A 22,982-nucleotide genomic window follows, 5' to 3' on the forward strand; every position below is an offset into this window, starting at 1 on the left:
TTAACTCCCAAGTCAGAACCAGTGTTGTTGACATTTTGATCTGCAAGTTGAACTAGATAAAGTTGCTCATAATTGACTGTTTTGACCTGCTTAATCAGCAAATTTATTTGGTTAAATCTAAATTTCCTGTGCCTTTTTAAAGATTGTTTTGTGTGTATATTTGTGCTTATAAGATTTTGGACATGTTGTCCAGACAAACTTTATATTTAGGTTTTGTTGTTGTTGTTGTTGTTTACTTAAGACGGGGGATTTTTTCCATGTAACTTTTTTTTTTCTGTAATATTTAATTAAGAGCTTCTTTTAAGGTGCTCCTTTTTCTGTATATTTGCTCCTGGGTCCAGTATCCCAGGCTCCAGGCAGGTTGTTACTCAGCAGTCTGTGTTAACCATTTACTGACCAAACAGACAGCTTCAGGCAGCAGGAACAATCTGCCGGCTAAGAACACTTGAGAGTTTTCTGAAAGGTATTTGACAAGAAAATCTCTAGGGAAACTGGTTAAATATATTGTTTACGCCACTGACATTATTATATTTCCTGAGAACAGCTGTATGGTAGGAATTGCCAAAATTATAATTCATCACATTAAAATTGACCTTTCCAAATATTTGAGGTTAAAACTTTAGCTAAATATAGTTTCAGGAGCTCATTAAATGTTTAAGTGTGTGTAAGGTTGTCATGGTTGCATTTTCGAATGCAGTATTTGAAAATATGTATTTCTAAATATTGTTAGTGAATGTTTTTTCTATTCCGAATCAATTAGTTTTTGTTATTGTGCAGCACAGCATACAGTATTCCCTTTTAAGATAGATGAATTTATTTTTAATGATGTTAGAGAGCTATGAATTTGGAGGAAATACTCAGACTCAAGAGCAAATGCATTTTCAAGTGAGGCTGGATTCTGAAGTATAGCTCTTTTTCCCGTCCTGAAGCAGAAAGAATGCTGGACTGTGTGTGCGGTGCGGCGCGGACCCTGGGTCACCTCTCTGTGGCCCGCGACCAGGAAAGCAGGCGTCGGGGCGCGTCCGCCCTCAGGAAAGCGCGGTGTGCATCTCCTTTCATTTCTGAAAGATACAGTTGTGGAGATTACGGAAACACAGCATCTCACCTAGCACTTTTCAAATTAATTTGAGCAGTAAATTTCTTTTTCAAGTATTGTGGAGCTTTTGGGTCATCAGGTGCAGCCTAGACACTGTAAACACCTATGGAGGGTCTTCTGATTGCTTGATTTTGCTCTAAACACATCATTCTGGTCACTTACCAGAATCCAGACAGTGGCTCTCCACAACACCACCAGCAAACGTTAATTTTTGTAAAAGTGAAGTGTTGTGTCAAAATTTTTGAATCTATGATAGAGTTTTACAATATCTATATTTTTATGAACATAATTATATGCAATGCTGCGAGTAATGAGAAGAGCGAACACTAATTTCCATTGCTGTCCACACGAAATGGCTGACAGCAGATGAGAGGGCCACGGTAGTGGCCCGCTGGACCGTGTCCAGATTGAAATGCCGGTGACAGCCCCTTTGACGCCTCATGCCAATTTACAACAGTGTCCCCGAGTTTACTGCTTGTCTTGTATCTTATAGGAGCATTTGTAAGTCTCCTCCGTCTCTGCCTGCACTTATTAAGTTTCTTTGTTTATCTTTTACCGTTTTTGTTATTGTTGTTGCTGTTGTTTATTTGTTTAGTCGGCCATATCCCTAGGAATTCTGGCCTAGCCGCAGTACTCACTGAGATGCGCCTGCCGGCTCAGAGTATCCGGGCACGCCATCGCTTCCCCTGGTCCAAGTTGTCTGTTTACCTGGGCAGCAGTGGGGACCTGCGGGGACATCTGGGCACATAGTCCTTACCTATAGCCCTGTGGAAGAGGCGGACACATGCGTAGATAAGTAGGATAACTTTTAATTACAGGTAACGTGGCAGCCGCGGGAGAAGCGAGCAGCCCCGCAGCGAGTGGGAGGGCAGAAGCCCAGAGACAGCAGCGGGCGTCGGGCACGGAGGAGCCGTCCGTTCCGGAGCGGAGCTCGGGCTTCACATTGTAGAGGGTTTGTTCTCGTTTCTTCCTCCTGAAAATGTAATATGTGTGCACTGAAAAAAAAATTAGAGAAACAAGAGTTAGAAAAAAATCACAAACATCCCCATTATTCAAAAGAAAGCCATATGGTAATTTAGATAAAGTATTTCCTTTACCTTTTCTACAAGGTGTAGTTATTTTACATTCTTCTGAGGAACACTGATGACTTTAACTTCAGACTGTGGATGAGAAAACTAAGGCACTGAGCCAAGTGACTGTGCAAAGCCCACATTCAGCTACTGCTGACGACCCAGCCTGGAAATGTCCTGTGAGTATTGGAATGAACAGGAAGAAAAGAAAGAAAAACATTATTGTCCAAACAGGTCAATCCTAGGTAGATGCAAAATCTACCTTCATTATTATTATTATTTTAATAACGAGTCTGCCTCAGGTAATTTAATCTAAGCCCACATCATGACTGACATCTATACCACTCCAGAGCTAAGTTCACGCACCAACTGACCCACTACAGGGAGAGGAAGGTGCTAGACTATAAACCACTTGTGGTCCTTTAAGGCAGTTGGGTCTCCAATTCCTGATGCATGCACCTAAAATAATATCCTTTTCAGTAATCTAAACTTCAGGTCCCTTTTTTTCCCTCTGAAATTAGATCCTTGAATCTCTGTAAACACTATTATTAGATCAGTCTCTGACATTCATTTGACCAAAATTACTCCTTCCTGGCTTTCACATTGATATGACTTAACTTCAGGGAGAGGGAGCAAGAGAGACTGAGCTTTGAGGACAATAATTATGAGCCACCTGAGCGGGGACTGCTGAAAGGTTACCTGAAGAAAAGGGCGATTAACATTTCCAGGCATCTAAGCCAAGCCGTCACCGGCAACAGAAGAGCAGCATTTTAAAGATATGATGTTGTTTATAAAATTAAGGAACTGGAGACTGAACCTTTTCCTTTATTATGGATTTTTTTTTTAAACTTTTAAAGAACACAGGAAACCATTTGGTGAGTTAGGCTGTTTTTAAGTTATAGCTTTATGGGCAATATAATAGCGCTGACTTTTAATAAGAATGTTTTTCCACATGGAAAAATTTACTGACTAGAACGCTTACTCATTTTCAATCAATACAACACAAGCCTCTAAAAATCCTTACTCTGAATAATAGTTACTGCTGTTTTTCCACACTCAGCTACTGCTGAAGACCTGGCATGGGAATGTTCTGTTAGCGTTGAAATGAACAGTACATTAATATATATATTATTCCAAGTATTCTCTGCTTCTTATACTACAATGCTGGAACACTGGCCAAGAGTTGTGTCAGTCTGACTTGATATGAGACCGTCTTTGAGGCCCAACAGATAGTAGAGATACCGCTGAGAACGCTGTTTTTCTTGCCAATAATCACAAAGATTTACAGTCATTTGCAAGCTAGATAGACAGAGGTAATAAACAATTATGATGAGGAAAGTGGGAAACACAATCGTGACAAACCTTTTGACAAGTAACTGGCATTATCTACTAAAGTGTAAAATGTAAAGACCTTATGACCAAGAGCTCTAGGAATATGTAACTATAAAAGCGAATGTATCTCTGCAGATACACAATGATTATCACTGCTAAATTATTTATAAAAGAACGAGAGAAATACTCCTAATCCCAGAAACAGCATCAGGGTTGAGCTCCACGCTGAGGGGGTTTGCCTGCCCTCACGGCGGCGAGTCAGGTCTACGCAGAACGATGCAAACACGTGCTGTGCCGTTCAGTGAGAGGAGCTTCGGCATTACAGCGCGAATGGCAGAGCAACGGTCAAGGAGATGGGTGTATGTGAATGACGAGACAGATCAGGGAACGAGAAACATCAAACTGCTAACGCTCAGGATATGGGATTGAATTTGTGGTGAGAACGAGGAAGAAAAAAATCATTCGTTTTTTTTTCCCCGTAAGTAACAGGTATCATTTGGTTTATTAAATGAGCTCTATTACTTTATAATCAAAAAAAGAAAACGTTTTATTATTTGTTATGTATGAATGTTCCTAAATGGAGAGCTTGCCTGGAATCTGCTCTGACAGAGATCAAGGCCCAAGAACTAAGGCGAAAGGCAGAGCCGGTGTGAACGGAGGCCTCCTGCCCACCTTCTGGCTTCCTGCTCCTTTCCCATGGGCCTTGAATTACAGATGAGTTAGTCTACTTGGCTCCTGCCCCAAACCCAAACACAACTGATAACAAGCTCTAAATTTAATGGGGGGAAAATGGTAGAAAATAACAGTTTTCTGTATAAAAGGAAAAGTGAACACACATGGCTTCTCTTCCTTCCCACCTCATTTCTGCGTGTAACACAGATTTATTCCTTTTGACCAACCTACCTCACAAGCTTTAGAAATGTTGTGATGCATCACATGCAATAAACGACCGTTTCACTCTTTAATTGAGTTATAGGCCCCCATAATGCCTGTCGCTATGAAGTCCCTTTAAATAAACTATACTCTAAAGGCAAGTAAGGTTTCGGGATTGGTCTGTTTTTCTCCTTATACTGAAAGATATATCGCACATATTTTACTTACAGTTCAAATTTCATTTTAAATCTATCACTTAAAACCAAAGTACAAAATTCAGAAATGGTAGGACTTGGGCTAAGTGATTCTTTAATTTTTTTCAGCTTCAACATTCTATGATTTTATGATTTAAAAAAAAAAAAAATAAAACCCAAAACTACAGATAGAGCTGGAGATCACTTCCAGGAGATTTGTTCACTGTGGAATTGAGCATCAAATTGGGAGTGTACTGATCTGTTCAGGCTGCTATCTTTAAACACCAGAATGGGCAACTTGAACAGCAGAAATTTCTTCGCTCACAGCTCTAGAGGCTGGCGGTCCACGGTCAAGATGCCGGTAGCGTTGGTCTGTGGGGAGGTCTGCAGATGGGGCCTTCCCATCGTGCCATCGCGTGGCCTGTTATCTGTGCACAAGCAAGAAAGAGGGCTCGGGAGGGAAAACACATGCATGAGAGAGAGCCGGGGTGTCTCTGCCTCTTCTAAGGACACCAGTCCTGTCAAATTAGAGTCTCACAACCCTATGACCTTGTTTAATCCTTGAAAGGCTGCATCTCCAAATAGTCACATTGGGGGTTGGAGCTTTAACCTATGAATTTGAAGGGGACACAGTTCAGTCCATAACAGGAAGGAGATAAGCATAGAATCTTAAAGGATGCTAAAGTTGTATATATTTTATGCTGTTTCTCCTTTCCAAGTTTTCCATGCAATACATTGTGGTGACATTTAACCACTTACGCCGGCCAGTAGGCATAAACTACGGAGTCCAATTTTATAAGGTCATACATTTTTTTATGAAATTGTTAAAATGTCTTTATATTTAACTTATTATGTAAAGTATATACATATCTTTTTAAAAAGTAATAATACTGTCTCTTTTTTTTATTTTGCTTTAAAATAGCTTAATGTTGAAAGAAGTAGTTAAACCTCAGAGAGATGCAAGAAATCAGTTTTTTTTATTTAATAGGCACTTTAGAAATATTAGTTACTAGTTAAATATATTTTATTTTTCTGATTTATAAAAAATAAAATATAGAAAAATGCTAAAACTACATCTAATTACACAATGAGCCAACAACATTCCTGGTGAAGTTACTTTCAGCCAGTTTTCTGTAAATACGGAGCAAAGCGAGAAATTACAGTGTTCAAGTCATGCTTTTCCCACCGTTTTGTGCGTCTGGCTGAATGTAGCCCCCAGCGTTTGTCTCAGCAGTGTGAGATTAGTTCTGCTGAAGCTGACTGACAGGCAGCCGGCTCCCGCGGGGGGAGGCCGGCTTCTCTCCCACACTGCTCTCTGCCAAAGCCGCATGCGGAGCAGTACTTTTCTTTTCACTTAATTGTCTTTGAGACTGCCTTGAATTCTAGAACTTTTGGTATGATGAGACTTCGTAAGACTCTGAGTACCCACTTTCACAGGCCTCAGGCTCGGGGAGCTGTTAGAATGAAAACTATCACGTGCGAAGCTCAGCGGCGCCATCTCTGTCAGAAAAGATGTGTCCCCTCCAGTTGGTGGTTTCTAGGGTCGTGTGACCTCCGAGAGGTCTGGAAGGGCCTTGGGGAGTCAGTGTTTATAGTTCATCTTCCTCGAATCGTAGTTTGCTGTCCTCATTCTTATTTGAAGCCCCCCACCCCACCCCAGCGCCCCTGCTCTGAAGGCTCTGCTTCCCGACCTCCAGTCCACCCTCAGAACTGAATCCACCCCGCGCCCGCCCCTGGCTGCAGTCTCCTGGCTCCTACGCAGCAGAGTCTGCTGCTGTCCCAATGACAAGTGCGGAGATCCCGGGAAGACTTCTGATGCTGGGTCCTCACCAATCCGCCCGGCCCAGCGACATCTCAGACACCTCAGTGAGGCGTGCTGGCAACATCCCTTGACAACGAGCCCCCAGAGTGAGTGATTTTCTGTAGCCACAGACCACGGTTCCCATCGCGGCCTCTTACCTCCCGGGCTGTGCCCCCAGGAAGACCAGGCTGCCTGTGCCCAGCGGCCACGAGACCAGCGCTGCTCTGGCCAAGGCCCTGGACGTCAGGCAGCTCACGCCACTCCTCCAAAACGCCGTGGCCATTGCTGGGCCAACGCGACCTTTATGCATTCAAACCAGGAGTTGGGGTAATTCTGTTACCCGCGTGACAGGAGCGGGCAGCGCAGGGCGGCGGTGCCCGCGGAAGGCGGGCCGCGGGGCGCGGGCGACCGTGGGTGGGAAGGCTGGCGGCGAGTGAGTGGCCAGGTGTACGCGGAGGCCTTGGGACAGCTCCTGGAATGTGGGGAGGGTTCTGTAAACTGTGTCGTTGCTGTTGTTACTATTGTGTGGGACTCGAAATAAAACAGGTCCAGGCGTATATGTCACCTTTACCGATCGCTTACTGTGCAGCTCTGAGACGCTATTACATGCCTGAGCCTCATCTACAAATTGGGAATAATAGTGAAGGACCGCAGGATTTAATTCACAGTAACTGCCGCGCTTCTGTTAGTTCTCCCCGCTCCAGACGGAGTGGCCGAAAATGAGGTGACAATGAGGCGACCGCGCTGCAGGGGGCAGAGGAAGCCGGGGGACACCTGAGCGGCTGGGGACTTAGTGCTGTTTGAATAAGGACTTACTGCAAACCAGGCTTAGCATAACGTATACGCTTTGAAGCTGCATTTTCTATTTCCATCCTATTCCCGCGAACCAGGCTGTCAGGCTCAACTTCGTCCAAGTGCTTGTTACTTTTAGCTTTCGATAAGGCAGATTAAAAACTAAAGACATATGGGAGGATTCGAGACGGCGCAGAAGGCAGAGGCCGCGCCACAGCCACCACAGCGACGCCGTGACAGGGCCGCAGAGCCACCAGCGCGCGGGTCGCCAGCGGCCCGGCCGAGACCCCGCGACCAGGTCGCCTCGACACGGTGGGCGAGGCGGAGACGGAAACCGCGGGGGCCCACAACCGCGTGCGGCGGTGAGACTGGGGGGCCGCCTCGCCCGCAGAGCCTCCTATCCCCACCCCAGGAGCGAGGGGTCCCGCCGCACACCGGACTCCCCGGCCCGGGGTCCGGTGCCGGGGAGAGGAGTCACCCCCCCCCCCCACCTGCGGCCGTGAGAACCCGCAGCGCTCCGCTGGGTGCGATGAGCAGAGCCCAGAGGCGCTGACCTTCCTCTTACAGCGCGGCGGAGTCGCTGCCCGGACGCACTCGCTCTGAGCGCCACCCGCGCGGGGCGCCAGGGACAGGCCAGGAGGCCCCGACCCTGAGCTTCAGGCCGAGGGCTGGAGGGGCGTCGTCAGAGGTACAGGCAGAGGCCGTTGTTTCTTCGTTGAGCCCTCCCCCTTCCCAGCCTACGGACACAGGTGCCATCAACTGGTAACACAGGTCGCTCTGCCCAGGGGCTTCCTTGAGACCCCGCCTCTCCCAGGTGGTGGGCCCACCTGAACCGCTTCAGTGACTTGTTCCATACAAACGGGCTGTCCTGGCTCCTGCTGAGAACTTTCATAAAATCTCTCAGAGGCTCACAAATCCCAGAGAAGCAGCATGTGGCCTCGGTGTTCCCTGTACCTCTTGCTGAGCAGCCCTAAGGCCTGCAGTAGTGGCAGCCAGCTTTGGTTTCAGACTTGACCCCTCCAGACACCTATAAGCCAGGGTGGCAGCCACTGTGGATTGCTTGACGACTCTTACCAGGTGGCTCTGGAGATAAGGCTGAACTTGGCCTACAGTTGGACCCCTCCTAAATCTGTGCCAAAGGATCCAGAGCAAGCCTACTACATAAAGCCACTCTACTAAGACCGGAAGACCTAGGAGACCTACCTAATATGTAAAAAGACATAAGGAGGAAGCCAAAATGGGGAGACAAAAGAAAAAAAAAAAAAAACATGTCCCACATGAAAAAACAAACAAGGCTCCAAAAAAAAATTCACCAAAATGGAGACAAGCAATCTACCAGATGCAGAGTTCAAAACACTGGTTATAAGGATGCTAAAGGAACTTAGCCGAAAAGTAGATGAACTCAGTGAGAACTTTAACAAAGAGATAAAAAAAAAAAAAAAAACAGAAAATTGGAGATGGAAAACATGATAGGGAGCCGGTCAGAAATGAAGACTATAATATCTGAGGTGAAGAGCACATTAGGGGAATCCACAGAGTGGATGAAATGGATGGTTGAATCAGTGGCTAGAGGCCGGGGTAGGTGAGACCACCCGGTCAGAACAGCAACGAGAAGAAAGAATACGAAAAATGAAGACAGTTTGAGAAGCCTCTGGGACAATACCAAGGTAACGACATTCGCATCATAGCGGCACCAGAAGGAGAAGCGTGAGAGCAAAGAATTGAAAACCTGTTTGAAGGCATAATGATGGGAAACTTCCCTAACCTGGCGAGAGAAAGAGACATGCAACCCCTGGAAGTTCACGGAGTCAAGACCAGATGACTCCAGAGAGGCCCATATCAAGACACATCATAACGGAAGTGCCAATGGATAAAGTCAAAGAGAGAATCCTAAAGGCAGCAAGAGAAAAGCAATGAGTTACATACAAGGGGATGCCCATAAGACTGTCAATTGCTTTTCCAACAGAAATTTTGCAGGACAGAAGGGCTTGGCACAAAAATATTCAAAATGATGAAAACCCAGGACCCTCTAACCAAGATTACTTTACCCAACAAAGTTGTTTAGAATCAAAGGACAGATAAAGAGCTTCGCAGACAAGAAAAAGCTAAAGGAGTTCATTACCATCAATCCATTTTTACAGGAAATGTCAGAGGGACTTCTTTAATAAGAAGAAAAAATACATATCAAAAGTCTAAATAAAGAATGGCAATAACTACATATATATCAGCAAATACTTCAAATGAAAAAAAAAAAGCTCCAGTCAAAAGATAGGATGGCTGAATGGATAAGAAAACAAGACCCTTACATGCGCTACCTGTAAGACACTCACTTCAGATTAAAAGACACACAGAGACTAAAAATAACAGGATGGAAAAACATATTTCATGATGGACCTAAAAATTAGTGTGCGAAGTGGAGTAAGTCAGATAGAAGAAGACAGATGCCATATGATTGCATGTATACGTGGAATCTAAAGAACAAAATAAACAAACAGAAGACCAACAAACTCATAGATACAGAAAACACAGAAGACAGACAAACTCATAGATACAGAAAACATTTTGAGGGTTACCAGATGGGATGGAGGTGGGGGGGGGTCAGTGAAAAGGGGGAAGAGATTAAGACGTACAAATTGGTAGTTACATAATCTTCATGGAGACAGAGTATAGTATAAGGCATTTAGCCAAAAATATTGTAATAACTATGTACAGTGTTAGAGGGCCACCAGACTTATTGGGGTGATCACCTTGTGAGTTATATAAATGTTCAATCACTGTGTCGTGCACCTGAAATGAATATAGTATTGTGCCAACTATAACTGAAAAATTTTTAAAAATTATTATTAATTAAAAAAACTAAGGATACATTGTGAAGTTAAAAAGGGCAATATTTTAGGTCCTCTCTGAGAGGCTAGGATCTCATTTCAGCTGAATACAAGAAGTTAAATTAGTTAATGAAGCTTATTTATTTCAAGCCCGTGAGCAGGTATAAAACTGTGCAAGCCACATCACTACGGATTTATCATCCACTCAGATTGCAAATATCCACTGAAATGTTTGAGTCTTCCTAGTGGTAAGAGAAGCACGCATGCTCAAAATAATTAGAAAGTAGGCAAATATGATTTTTAGGAAAAGTTTTAAGGAAATTAGACCAGGTTATTATACTGAAAGTCCAAAATGGCTTCCTCATTGAGGCTCTTCTCAGAGTCGCCTCCATAAACACCGGTGATCCGACAGAAGAAGCCACTCCTTTGAAGGTATTAACAGAAGAGCCCATATTTCTCAGTACGCATCCAAAATCGCAGCACATTTTGGCCTGTTGAAAGAAGTTGCATCTCTGGCTCTGTTTTCCTCTTCGCGGGGCTAACTGCACGAGTTTGACAGTAGTCTATGGAATAACCACTTTGTCAGCCATGTTCACTGGACTTCGGAGGAGCGTGTCATCTAAACTCAGAGATTTGAAGCTGGTTCCTAAATACATCCCACATACAATTGTTTTTCAATAGAGAGAATTTGAGACTAGGATGAAAGCCAGTTGCCTTGCTTGTTTTCAAAATGAATGCTTTCCTGAGTCGAACAATAGAGAAACATAGTCAGAAACACTTCAGGGCGTTTGATCTCAGTCATTGTTCTATAGTTCATTTAGTGAACACGATATTTTATTAGCAGACACTTTAATGATTAAATAGTTTTTTTTTCTGTTTTATCATTAATGGTGCACCTAAATTTTATATTGTTGAGAGATGCATTTGCTTATTTAAACTCATGGGAATCTCAGTATGCATTCATGTTTGGGCTACCAGCTATAAATTAGGCAAATGCTTTCTGGGTAGTTATTAATTTTTATGATAATCTTCATAGAACACATACTTATTGAGTAACTACTGTGTGCAAGACACTTAGTAGGTACTGTGAGAGGACTGACGCCTGCCTCAGTGGATTCACTGGGCACTCGCCCTACGGTTTATTCGATTTCTACAGTGAAAGATGAATTCTAGGCTCACTGACTTGCCCCACATTGCAGAAAATGTCTGTCTGTCAAATAGAGACGAGGGGCGGAAAAGGCTCTGTCCTTCTCCAGGGTACTGTCTGATGCCTGGCCCGTCACTGCCTCTAGCAGGAATGGGGTGTTAACCCGCTCGAGTTTTCCGTTGAAGTTGCAGTTGTACAGATGGTATTTCCTGAGGAGATTTCTCACATCTGAAGGAGGCCAGGCAGTTGGCGGGAAGACTCGGACTGCCTGGATGCAGGCGGCGTCTCAGCCTCAGTTTCCCCATGTGTAATGAATGGGTCTCCTGACACGATCCGCTCCGGCCAGTTTCTTCCCGAGGACACACCACTCAGACTGGGGTTCTTGGGACAGGAGCTGGCTAGCGGTGCTCACAAGGGCCAGATTCTCCCCTTTTGCTGAAGATGGAAGAGAGCCCTTGATCGACTGTCCCGCACCGCGAGCGGTGGCCAACGGAGGGCCCCGAGAGGAGGGGGAAGGGAGCCTGAGCAGCGCAGTGGCCGCCATTCCCGAGGAGAGCCCTTCTCAGAGCGACGGAGGGCCCATGGCTTCTGTTCTTTTTTCCCAATCCTTGGCAGATTGACACTTAAAAGAAAAGAAAAAGAAACCTATTTAATGACACATTTCTCTTCAGTCCTGCACTCACCTTGTCACAGGCCGTGCTCTTGGAGGCTGCACTCAGAGGGGGACCCCCGAGGGGACCCCCACACGCAGCCCGGACCCCCCTCCCCTCCCTCACTGCCCCTCGCGTCAGCTGACCGCACCCTCAGCGCTCTGGACACTGCAAGGTCCTCCTTTTAAAAACCCAGCAACGCCTTACCAGGTGTGGTCCTCAGCGTCCCTCTCCCGGCCCGGCCCGGCCCGCTGTCCCACGGCCCTCCTTCACATCCCTCGTCCTCGGCCCGCGGGCCTCAGCGCCACCTTTTCTTTCTCTAGACCGACCTTCTGAGAGGCGTCCTTTCCTGAGACGTGCTTTTTTGGCTGAAATGCCAGGCTCTGTGCACTTTAAAAATGTGAACATCCGTGTCCAAAATGGAGTGAGGGGATTTTTTTCAGATTTGGTTCTATCCCCGTGTAAGAATTGGACTAATCGTTAGACAATTGCACGCGCGTTTTCGGGGTGTCCGGGGGAAAGCGGCGGTGGCGAGGCCGCAGGCGTCACCCCGTGACTTCTCTTTGGGAGCGGGCCGGGCCACCTCGCGTGCCGAGCGCGGGCAGCGCCTTTGCTGACGCGGGACGGGGCGGTGGGCGGCCTCCCCTGCTCCCCCTCCTTCTCTCTCCGGTGTGGCTGGGGCTTCGGCAGGTATGAGGACCGCGGCTGCAAGAGGAGCGCTTTGCAGGAAGTCGACCGATGACAGGTAGCTCAGCTCTGACCACCTGTGTCCTCGCTGGTCACGTGACCTAGGGGATTACTTTCGATAGAGACGTCTGTGATTTTCCCACGCTTCCTCGACTCATCTGGCGCGGCCTCTTCCCGCGTCCTTGCCACGCGCTGACCCCGTTTCCTTGTTCCCTTCCAGCATCCGCGTTCCGATCAGAGGCCACATGAACGACACGCAGAACTTCCGCTGACGCGCCATCAGGTAAGACCTATTTTTAATTTGAGTTCTTTGCTTTGAAAAGGGAGGTTAGGGCTTGATCTTAGAGAACAGGTTAATGAGGAATAGGAATTTCCGAGTTGGTGCTCTTCAAAACGATTTGTCATTGTTACTGTGTGCCTCCTAATGTAACTAATATAGCCATGCTCAATTTTTATGTCTTAATAAAGATATTTTTTTTTGTTACTTTGATCATCAGATTTAAAATTACGTAGAAGTTGTGTTTGTTGAAGTATAAAAAAAGTTGATACGATTCCAAACGCTTATTTGCATCTCGCCCGGAGCAGTCTGAGTCATTTGTCGTCTATTGTCTACGTCATCGGCGGACCGTCGTGTGACAGTGGTCCCACGAACTGCCATGGAGCCGGATGTCCTGCAGGAAGCAGAAGGGTTGTGATTAGGAGGATTTGTTTTCCTCTGGCAGGAGCAATGTCAGTGGGGCTTGGCGGTGGAGTCCCTCCCACTCAGAGCACCTCGGCTCTGAGTGCACGGACGACGTCCCAGTCCATCATCCGCTGACCCGGTTCAGCACAGAGGAGCCCGTCCCCACCCCCCGGCACCACCCATTCAGAGGGTGCCGCACCCCTCCTAGAGCTGGCCCGAGGGCCTTCACAGTCCATGGCTGTCAATCCCTCATTCAGAGGACGCAGACCACGGGAGCCGCCTTCACGGGCGCTCGGGGCCGCTGCAGCCCGGGCTTTCTGTGGCACGTCTTCAGGCCGCGATGGCACGACGCACACGTGACTTTCATTTCTTCCTTCGCGTCCATGCCAGAGAGGGCCTTGGTGCCAGACTGGGTCAGTGGAACCGCGAACACATTTCCAAAGTCCAGTGCCGAGTCCTCGGCTCTCCACCCTCCATGTTAAAGAAACCCCTTTTTTTAATGAAAACTGTAAAGCTCCTGAAGCTGGCCACTGCTCCACCATGCAGTAACCAAAACCACGCTGCCACGACAATCCCGTGTCCCTTCACCCTTCCGTCTTGATTTCTTGCTCCTCCCAGGCCTCAGGCCACCTTTCAGCCCCTCCCGACAGCCCGGCTGCAGGTGATCCCTGCCTCGCCCAGCCAGTTCCTCCTCCGTATCCCTGACCGGTCCCGGCCCCGTCTCTGTTCGCCAGCAGCACCGACAGCTCCCGGGTGCTTTTCTGCCCCCGCGGAAGCAGGGTGGGCCCGCGGGGCAGCGTGTGCAGGGTCCCCGCTGCACGGTCATGCCCTCGCCTTCGCCCCGCGCACTCGCCGACGCACACAGAGCAGCGTCCAGTCCTGGGAGTCCCGTTCGTGGTGAGCACCAGGTACCATTTTTTCTCTTTTATACCACATTTTGACTGTACCTTTTCTGTGTTTAGAAATGTTCCAATAGACAAATAGCATGTGTTACCGTTGCCCGCAGGACTGGGCACAGCAGCGTGCTGCATGGGCTCGGGGCCGAGGTGCGCAGCGCGGGAGGTCGCCTGACGGCGGGTTTCTCAGAAGGTGTCACTGTCCTTAAGTGGCGTGTGACCGTAGTGCCAGGTGTTCGAATTTTTGGCAAATGCGGGACCTCGTAGCTTATCACATTCATAGAAGCTTAAATATTATTCCTTGGTTTACACTGCCTTATTCAGAATGCCGTAAGAAATCTGATTGTGAATATAAAGATAGGGACGTTGTGAAAAAGCTCGATCCTCCTTAAATGTTTCGGTTAGTTATCCTCTATTCCGCAGACGGCACTGATAGGCCACTTAGTATCTGTCCTCCTGCCTTTCTTCTTAAAATGCCCGATGTTCTGAAGGACAGGAGAGTGCCCGTTTTCCAAATCTTTGCCTCCCACATTCCCTCACCGAGGCCACGTGGCCCAGTTCTGGCAGAGGGTTCTGGGAGGTGGCCCTGGGGAGGAGTCCCCTGCCCGAACTAAAAGAGCAGGGCTTCAAGAGGATACTATTTTGGGAACATTATCCTTTGTTATTACCCCATCTTCCTACCTGGAAAGCTGTTTTAAAATTTGTAGCCGTGAGATTTTAATTTACGGGAGTGACTAAGCAGTGACCGCTGAGAGAAGAGTTTATTAGTGACGTTTCCTGAGAGGAGGGGGCTCTCTGTGTCGCCCGGGCCCCCTGGGGAAGTGCCGGGTTTGGTCAGAGGCGGAAGACGGAGTGAAGGACGCGTCCGAGTCAGAGTCCGTGCTGCGAGTCTGCCAGGAAGCGCCAGCTGTTGGGAAGCTCCCCGGGCAGGCCGGTGAGAACAAGGCCCAGGGCCCTGGGCTGCTGGCTGGGCTCTGCTTGCTGGTGCCTGGCTCTGGGTGAGTTAGGGATATCGGTTCGGGGTGTGACAGTTAGATAAGTCTGTGGCTGGGACTATAGATTTAGGTTTATATATGAGAGATATGCTCTCAGCCAGGCCCTTGGCTATCATGGGAGGGGCAGCCTCTCCCTGGCCAGCAAGATCTTACTGTATCAGAGCGTCATAAAATAAGAAAATAAAAAATGTAATTAATAAGAAGCACAGCCCCATCTTGTAATCACAAGGACAGAAGCCACAACCAGAGAGTCGGAGCAGGTCCCGTGAGCCAGCCAGCACACCCCAGTGAATCAATGCGCCCCAACTTGGTGGGTCTTTGAGGCTCAGCGAGAACTCTGACATAGCTGTGTTGCTGGCATTCATGTCTGGGCGTTTGTCGCATTGGACATGCTCCGTGCCTCAGTTCCCCTCACAGAGCTGTGCCCGTAGTGCAGACGCAAAGCCAGTGCTCGGACATGCGGAGCAGGTGATCCATGATTGCAGCCGGTAGAGCCAAGGCGTGAGCCATCCCTGTCCGCTCCCCGCTTGGCGCTGTCCCGATGGGGAGCCCGGAGCTGTCCCGATGGGGGGGCCCGGAGCTGTGCTGACGGGGGGCCCGGCGCTGTCCCGACGGGGGGCCTAGAGCTGTCCCGACGGGGGGCCCGGAGCTGTGCCGACGGGGGGCCCGGCGCTGTCCCGATGGGGGGCCCGGAGCTCCAGCCCGCACGGCGCTGAGGGTGCTCGCTAGCACGTCGGCAGTTCACTAAACCTTTCAGTGCTCTTCGGGAACACAGAGTTTTCGTCATTATCTGTTTATAACCCTGAGTGGACCGAGACTGTTCATGTTATAAACGACAGAACAGAAAATCGTGATTTGGGGGAATCGGGGTGAAGTGGAATTGCCTACGAAAGCAGGTGAAGGAAACATTAACTTCAAGATTGTTTGTGTTTTTGTTCTTTAAACGTTGAGAGGTCCTCCTCAGTGCCTTTACTCTGTCCCTCTCTCTGTCCCTCTCTCTGTCCTCTCACTCTCTGCCTCTGAGAGGAAACCTCACTGTCTGTGCAGTGTTACCCCTTTTCTAATAAACTTTCCTTTTAACTAAAAAAAAAAGTTTAGAAACGATGATCTCGGAATGGCCACCGGCACTCAGCTTTCCCCCTACGGCCTCAGGGTTACACAGCGTCCCCCTAACAACCTCCATGACTTCACTTGTACTTGTTAGGTTTGGAAAAAATGCAGGTCAAAGATAAATTATACAATGAAAATGCTTTTCAGAGAAAACCATGCACGATCTGGAACAGGTGCGAAGCCGAGCCAGGCAGGAGGTGCCGGATGATAGAAAGATCTGTGGGTTGGAACACGTGAGGCAGGACATGCAAGCGACGGCCAGCTCCTCCGAGGCCCGACGAGCGACTCCGCCTCTCTGAGCTCTCGTTCTTTATTCGTACATCGAAGGTGTAGATTTCTGACGTTCTCTGAGGATAAACTAACAGCTTACCCTTTGGGTCTCCTTCGCTCACGCAGGGAAACGCTCTATTCAAGCCGACGTTCCCTCTCTGGCCATCGAAGCCGCAAGTTGCCCATTATTTTCATTGTCCTTTCTTCTGTCAAGTTCGCCCCGAATCTCTTCACTTCTTCCTGTGTCTTCTGCTCTGACCCTGTGTCAGGTGCATCATCCCGTCTCACCTGGGCAACTGCACAAGTTTCCTGGCGGTCTCCCGGGGTCCCTTCTCGCCATACCGAGGCCGTCAGTGTCCAAAAGCCAGCGTTCGGGGACGCAGACCACATCCTGTTACTCTCCTGTGTGACGTACTCACGCCTCCCGCCGCCGCGCTCCACAGTTAGGGTGAAGCCCAAACGCACCGGCACAACTCACAGGCCCTACAGTGCGGTCCCTCTTGTGACTGTCGGCCCTCGCCGCCGCCGCACCCTGGGGACCCCGTCCTCGCGTCTGTCCCCCGGAGATGTGTTTGCCTGCATTCTTTCCCCGGGGCCGGGCACTGCAGCGTTCTGTCCCTGGCCCTTCCTTCGGAGCTCAGTGGCCTTCAGTGACCACTCTCTCAAAATGGGCGTGTCTCTGGCACTCAGATTAACCTTTGAGAACTAGCGCTTTCACTTTTTAAGACATAGTAACATACCTCCATATGGAAACAATACATATGTAGCTTAAGGGGTTTAGGCGAGACTTGAAGAATTCGGCCGCTTTTGATTTTAGTTTGTCGTTGATCATCACCGTGTGATCTAAGGGCAAGGCCTTGTTTGCCTCCTCACCCCGTGAGACCTATTCACTGAGTGAAGGAATGCAGAGGAAGAAAATGCCAAATGTCCCCCAAAGAAATTAATCCACGCTTCTAGATGTCCCTGACATGTCTGTTGCTTAGCCCAAAAGGGAAAGAAATAGAGGAAAAGGTAAAAACAGAAATTCCGGGAAGAGAGACAGACAGCAGTGCCCGTGAGAGGAGCCATCAGTCCTCGGGAGGGACTGGCCTCCCAGGTGGTTTCATGCGTGGCGTTTCTGAGCAACAGCTCCAAGGCTCGGGGCAACAGCTCCAAGGCTCGGGGCTGCCACGTAGTGACCAGAAATGTGTGTTGAATGAAGGCTCGAAAGAAAGAAATGATGAAAGTATTAAACTACCAGGGGGAAAATTTTGCCTTTTAATAAAAATGGGCATGAAAATGTTCTCCTGGTACCAATATCCAGTGCCTGTTACTCACAGGTGTTCCATGTACAGCAAGTGTGAAAAACGTCCCGCGGAAAGAACCCAAGCCCTGCTCCAGGCAGCTCCCCAGCACACTTCAGATCATTCCATCTTCGAGTAAATTGTCACAGCTACGTAGAATGGCAGCCCCTGCGAACGGATTAAAATGCTGATGGGGAAAATGGAAACTAGAAAAACGTCTCATTTGTCAGTTAAATGATGTAGCCTCGGGGTTAGATTACAGCGATTCGGGGCTTTTTGTTTCCTGCCAATTGAGATTCGACAGCTGTTTATAAAATATTTACATTCTTATTTCAGTCACATTGACAGCACTTTTGGGTCTTTGGGAAATGATAATTATATGTTAGGAAAATGTTAAAGAAAGAAAAAGTTTAAAGCTGATCTGTCGAAAAGAAAAAAAAAACCTGTTTTTAAAAATTGTGCTAAGGAAAGAAATCCGCTTTATTAAAGGATATACGTCTAATCAAAGTCAGAAGCAATAGCACCGCGGTCCACAGCCTCGCTGCCGCGTGGGGCGGGGTGCCCCTCGCCTGGCTGGGGCGCCACAGCTCTTTCTTCTTCATCGACCAGACGCGCATTTATCCACTTCACCGTGAGCATATGATACTTGATTGGTTCACGGGTAAATTAGATAGACTCTGGGAGCATCCATATGGAATTTTGTGAAAACATTCAATACACATTCTGACTATTAGAAGGGGAGAAAATAAAAAGTTTTAGGAAGAATACTAAGTATTGAATTTACATAACATTTCCAAATATTTTTGAATATCTTAGTGAGAAATATAAATTCACATGTAACTTCTTCTTAGATCTGGTGTCACATTGGAAATGGTGACCAGTGGTGTCCCCACCCGTGCCTGGCAGTCACTGTGTGTGATGCTTTATAAGAAGTAGATGATAAAACATTTAAAACCTACTTCATAGTCATGCATAAGTTTCCTCCATTTGAAATAATATTTGAAGAGCCTGACAGCCATTACTTTCTTTCACTGACAAATGTAATTATTTAAATTCCCTAGGATAAGGCAAATGGTTTTGGAATTTAACCTAGCTTTTGAGTATCAAGTACCTTAAAAATTTGAGGGAAGCACACCTTTTGCGTAGCTGTCACCTCGCACGTAGCTCATACCCCACTGGAAAGGGGCCAGCAAACGAGCAGGAGTGAGCCTGGTCCTGTCTGTGGAACCAGGAGCAAAGGTCCGATCGGAGGACCTGTCCACTCCTGGCTCTTTGCCGCTCCCCACGGGCCTCACTCCCGGAGAGTGCACGTGGACTCAGCCAGAAGTTTACATACCTCCTCCGTGCTGTGTCCTGGCTGTCCGTTGGCCACCCATGGGGGCACACCAGAGATGTGCCTGGTAAAGAGATGCTCTAGAAGTGAGCAGCCTCGGGCCTTTGGGCAGTGGATTCTGGGGATCTCAGTACGTGTCACTTGGTCAGGAAGGAACCCAATGCATCGTGGCATTTCCTCGTAGAGCGTCAGGGCCAGAGGAAGGCCAGAGGGGGCCCCCTGCTGCGGTGCTCCTTCAGTAGAACGTTATGCCGTCGCCTATCCCAATGCAGTCTTCGATTCAGAAGGGCTGAGGTGGGCCTGAGCTTTCGCCTTTCCGAAGTGGTCCCAGGTGAGGCCCGTGCTGCTCTGAGGGACAGGGCCCCCATGGCCTTGGGCTCGGAGTAGAACTAGACAGAAGCCACTGCTTTAGATGAGGACAGAGACGTAGCCTGCTGTGGAGAGTCGTCCTCGCCCCCAGAAAGCCCCAGCCTGGATCCTTCGCGCCCTGTATTCTTCCCAGTTCCGCGCTGCGCCCCTCGGTCACCTACCCCATTAGTGCCTCCACCAGCTCACAGCCCTCGTCCATGAGGGACAGCAGCACAGCCCGTGTCTGGGCACCGAGCTGGATGTCCAGGCGGTGGAGCCCAAGGCGGTGGAGCCCACCTCGGCTTGCCCGTCGCATTGTGGAGGAGCGGCAGGTGGCAGTGTCCCCACTGCACTCGTGGTCTGGGAGACCTGGAGCTCAGCACCGGTGGGGGCCAGCCGCACTCGCCTCTGAGGACTGGCGCCCGACCCCGGCCTGCTGGCCACACAGGGCCTCCGGCATCAGCGTGTGGGAAGCCCTACAATTAGGTTCAAAAGGCGCGTGAGGCGGAAGTGGTAAATCTAATAGTTCTGTAGCAAGGTTGTAATACAGTATAGAGGGAAAGATTAAAAGACGAATTAAAGATTTCAGAAAGGGCCTAGATGAAAGCAATGCACTAAAAATATGCTGACATTTTCAGGGGAACATTTAAACTAAAAGGAAACAAAAAATCCAAATCAGGAGCAAAATAAAACAGAATCATAGACAGTATTTATTTGGGAAACAAATATCCATATCATGCTATGCACAGAAGAAAAAAAATGGGAAAATAATCAAAATAAGTTGATTACATTATCAAAATATATCACAGAATATAAAGTAAACAGAAAAATATTATCAGAATATGGACATCAAAAATAAATCTCACGGGATGACTATAAAAACCTAAAAGAGCAGCGGTAGGAAGCCCTAGCCGTCGGGCAAAGTAATAGAAGGGACTAATTTCACAAAAGTCCAGTTTTGGAGTTGGTAGGTTCTACTTTTTACTAAAAGAGGGTTTCGACACAGCTCTGTCACGTGGGTTAGTTAAGCTACACTTCAAGTGAACCGAGTCAGCTCGTAGGCTCATAATGAAAACACCGTAGAAACAAACGTCACGATGACAGGCACCGTTCCGGCCCCCAACGGCACTCGGCGCGCCTGCGACTGTGAGAGGTGAATGCGAAGCGCGGAAGAAAGTCTTGAGAAGTACCTCGTCAGGTGACAAGAGGCACACGCCGTGGACGTGCGGCACTCACATTCTAGCCTCTCGTAGGAAAAAGGGAGAATTCCATATGCAGTTTCTTATTCTTCCGACACTGCGAACTCTATCCAGTTTTCCTTTCGGCAGAATGGTTATTCAAGTCCCGCCCACTGGTCCTGGGGCAGAGACCCTCGGCTATCTGGGCTTACGTTTGTGTACACAGCTCCTGTCCTCGGGCTTGCAGCCCAGTTTCGATGACGAGCTGCTCAGATATCGTCCTCATGTTATAAGTGTTAAATATGAGACATATAAAGGTAACGTAACCAAGTAGTTTACGTACCAAGCGGATCGCAACCCCATTGTCGTCATGGGCTGTGTCTTGAGCATGTTGGTACCTTCATGTTCAAACATGATAAATATATATAAGTGATGAATATATATAAGTGATGAATATATATGTGATAAATAAGTATATATAAGCTACTGGAACATATTTCTGCTGTATTGATAACATGCCAAGGTAGAAGAAAAGGAAATATTCATATGGCTTCAAGGGCCTCTCTAGAAGAAAAGGCGGCATATGATACTCGAGAAAGGGTAGGATTGATATGGGCAGAAAGAAACCAGAGGGCCCTGCGGAGATCATAGGTAGGAGGCAGATCGCGGGTGAGGGCACCAGAACTCTAGTGTGGAGCAGGGGGGGGGGGGGAGGGCGTGGGGCACGGGGGTGCTGCGTAAGATCCGGAGGAGGACTTCGTGTTGTCAAAGGAGCCTGGATTTTGTCCTAAAACTAACCGAATAACACAAACGGTAGGAGCAGGACAATAACATGAGGAAAACTGACTGGGCAATACTATGTGGAACTGGACCGAAGCTGGAAAATAGACGGATAAGTTTAATCAGGAAAAGGGAGGTTAACGACTTAGAGAGGAAACCGCCCGCGGGGGTGCGGAAAGGCCGGCTCGGAGCCGCCGAGGCCCGCTCGGCCTCCCCCTGCGTCAGGCGCGTACCGGAGCACCCAGGGGCGTCACGGCGTTTGGGGACTTGGACGATTTGCCTCGCACGTGGCAGTGTGCAGCGGGCTCCACCCGCGAAGAAACACACAGCGCCGCGCCGAGCGTCTCTCCGGGCCCGCCCGCCCCCGCTCCTCCCCACTGCCCGCCCCGCGCGTTCCGCTCCTGCATCTCCCTGACGCTCTCCAACCCGCGCGCTTTGGCCTCTGATTTGGCCACTTTGCCAGAGCCACAGTTGCGACAACGAGCAAAGGCCTCCTCGTCAGTAAACCCCAAGACGTTCTGATCCTTAACCCTGACTTCTCTGCCATCTTGTTATCTCTGGCCCTTTTGAAATTCTGTCTCCTTGGATGCCAACGGCTCTCCCTTCGCTGGAACCTCTCCACACGGCCCCCCTCACTGTCGGTCAGCACCCCCCTCCCTCCCAGCCCCCCGCCTTCCTTCCACTGCTGCCCACTGCTCAGTAAAGCCCTGTCCCGCGCCCGGAGCTTGGTCCCGAATGCTTTTCTCCCTCATCCACTTTACTTCCACGCTCGAACGGTGACCAGCGAGTCACAACGGTGCCTGCCGCCCGGGCGCCTCCCCTGGTGCGCGGCTGCGTGTCCAGCTGGACAGCCCCACGTGCTTCGCCGCGCGCCCCGAACCAGCACGCCCCGAATCGGCACGCCCCGAACCGGCACGCCCCGAACCGGCACGCCCCGAACCGGCACGCCCCGAACCAGCACGCCCCGAACCAGCACGCCGGCAGCGAGCCCCGCGGCCCTCCCGCCCCCCTCCTCCGCCTCCCTGCGAGCCCGGTGTGCTCGGCGCAGGCGCCCGCCGGGGGCTGGACGCGCCCCTTTGTCTTTCTGGAATGACGCTCTGATCATACTTCAAACTGCGCCACCTCCCGGCGGTGACTTCCTCGTTACTTAACGTCCATGGCTCTTAGTTTTCTTATCTATAAAATAAAAAAAAAAAAAAAAAAAAAGCAGCGCCCGCCTCACAGATTGTTGTGAAGATAATAAACGGTATGTTGTAATCCCTCGATACATTCTGACCATTTCATTGTTTGAAATAATCAAACTCCCATGGACTTTAAAAAAACAAAAGTAACAAACAAACAACAAAAAAACTAGCTTTCGTAGCATATGATTAGATTTTTTCCCAGTTCTCAAACTTCGTTCTCGCGTTTCCTTCCCCGCGCTGGCTACCCGTAATGAAAGGCCCTAAGGCGCCCGGCCGCGCCCGCCGCTCCCGCAGGCTCCGCGGCTGCAGCGCGGCTTAGCCGTGATGTCCCCGGTCGCCCAGGCGTGCGCAGGGAGGCCCTTCTTGACCCTTTCTCCCCAGCTCTAAACTAGCTTTCCGCCACGTGCTCGTCGGGAGCCTCTGTCTTCGAGGTTTTCATTCCCCATTAGCTGTGCG

The 22,982-nt window shown here is 48.9% G+C and overlaps 1 protein-coding gene across 4 annotated transcripts in view; it reads left to right on the plus strand.

Annotated features, from left to right (window-relative positions):
- CHRM3 (cholinergic receptor muscarinic 3) overlaps window positions 1-22,982 on the plus strand; it is a 443,200-nt gene that overhangs the window by 182,029 nt on the left and 238,189 nt on the right. For all 4 annotated transcript variants that reach the window (XM_016129573.2, XM_016129571.2, XM_016129572.2 and 1 more), the window contains exon 3: window positions 12,688-12,750. The gene's annotated coding sequence lies outside the window, so the exon portion shown is untranslated. The remainder of the gene's footprint in view (window positions 1-12,687; window positions 12,751-22,982) is intronic.

This window comes from Rousettus aegyptiacus, unplaced genomic scaffold, assembly GCF_014176215.1.
Source record: "Rousettus aegyptiacus isolate mRouAeg1 unplaced genomic scaffold, mRouAeg1.p scaffold_m13_p_18, whole genome shotgun sequence".
Lineage (NCBI taxonomy): Eukaryota > Metazoa > Chordata > Mammalia > Chiroptera > Pteropodidae > Rousettus > Rousettus aegyptiacus.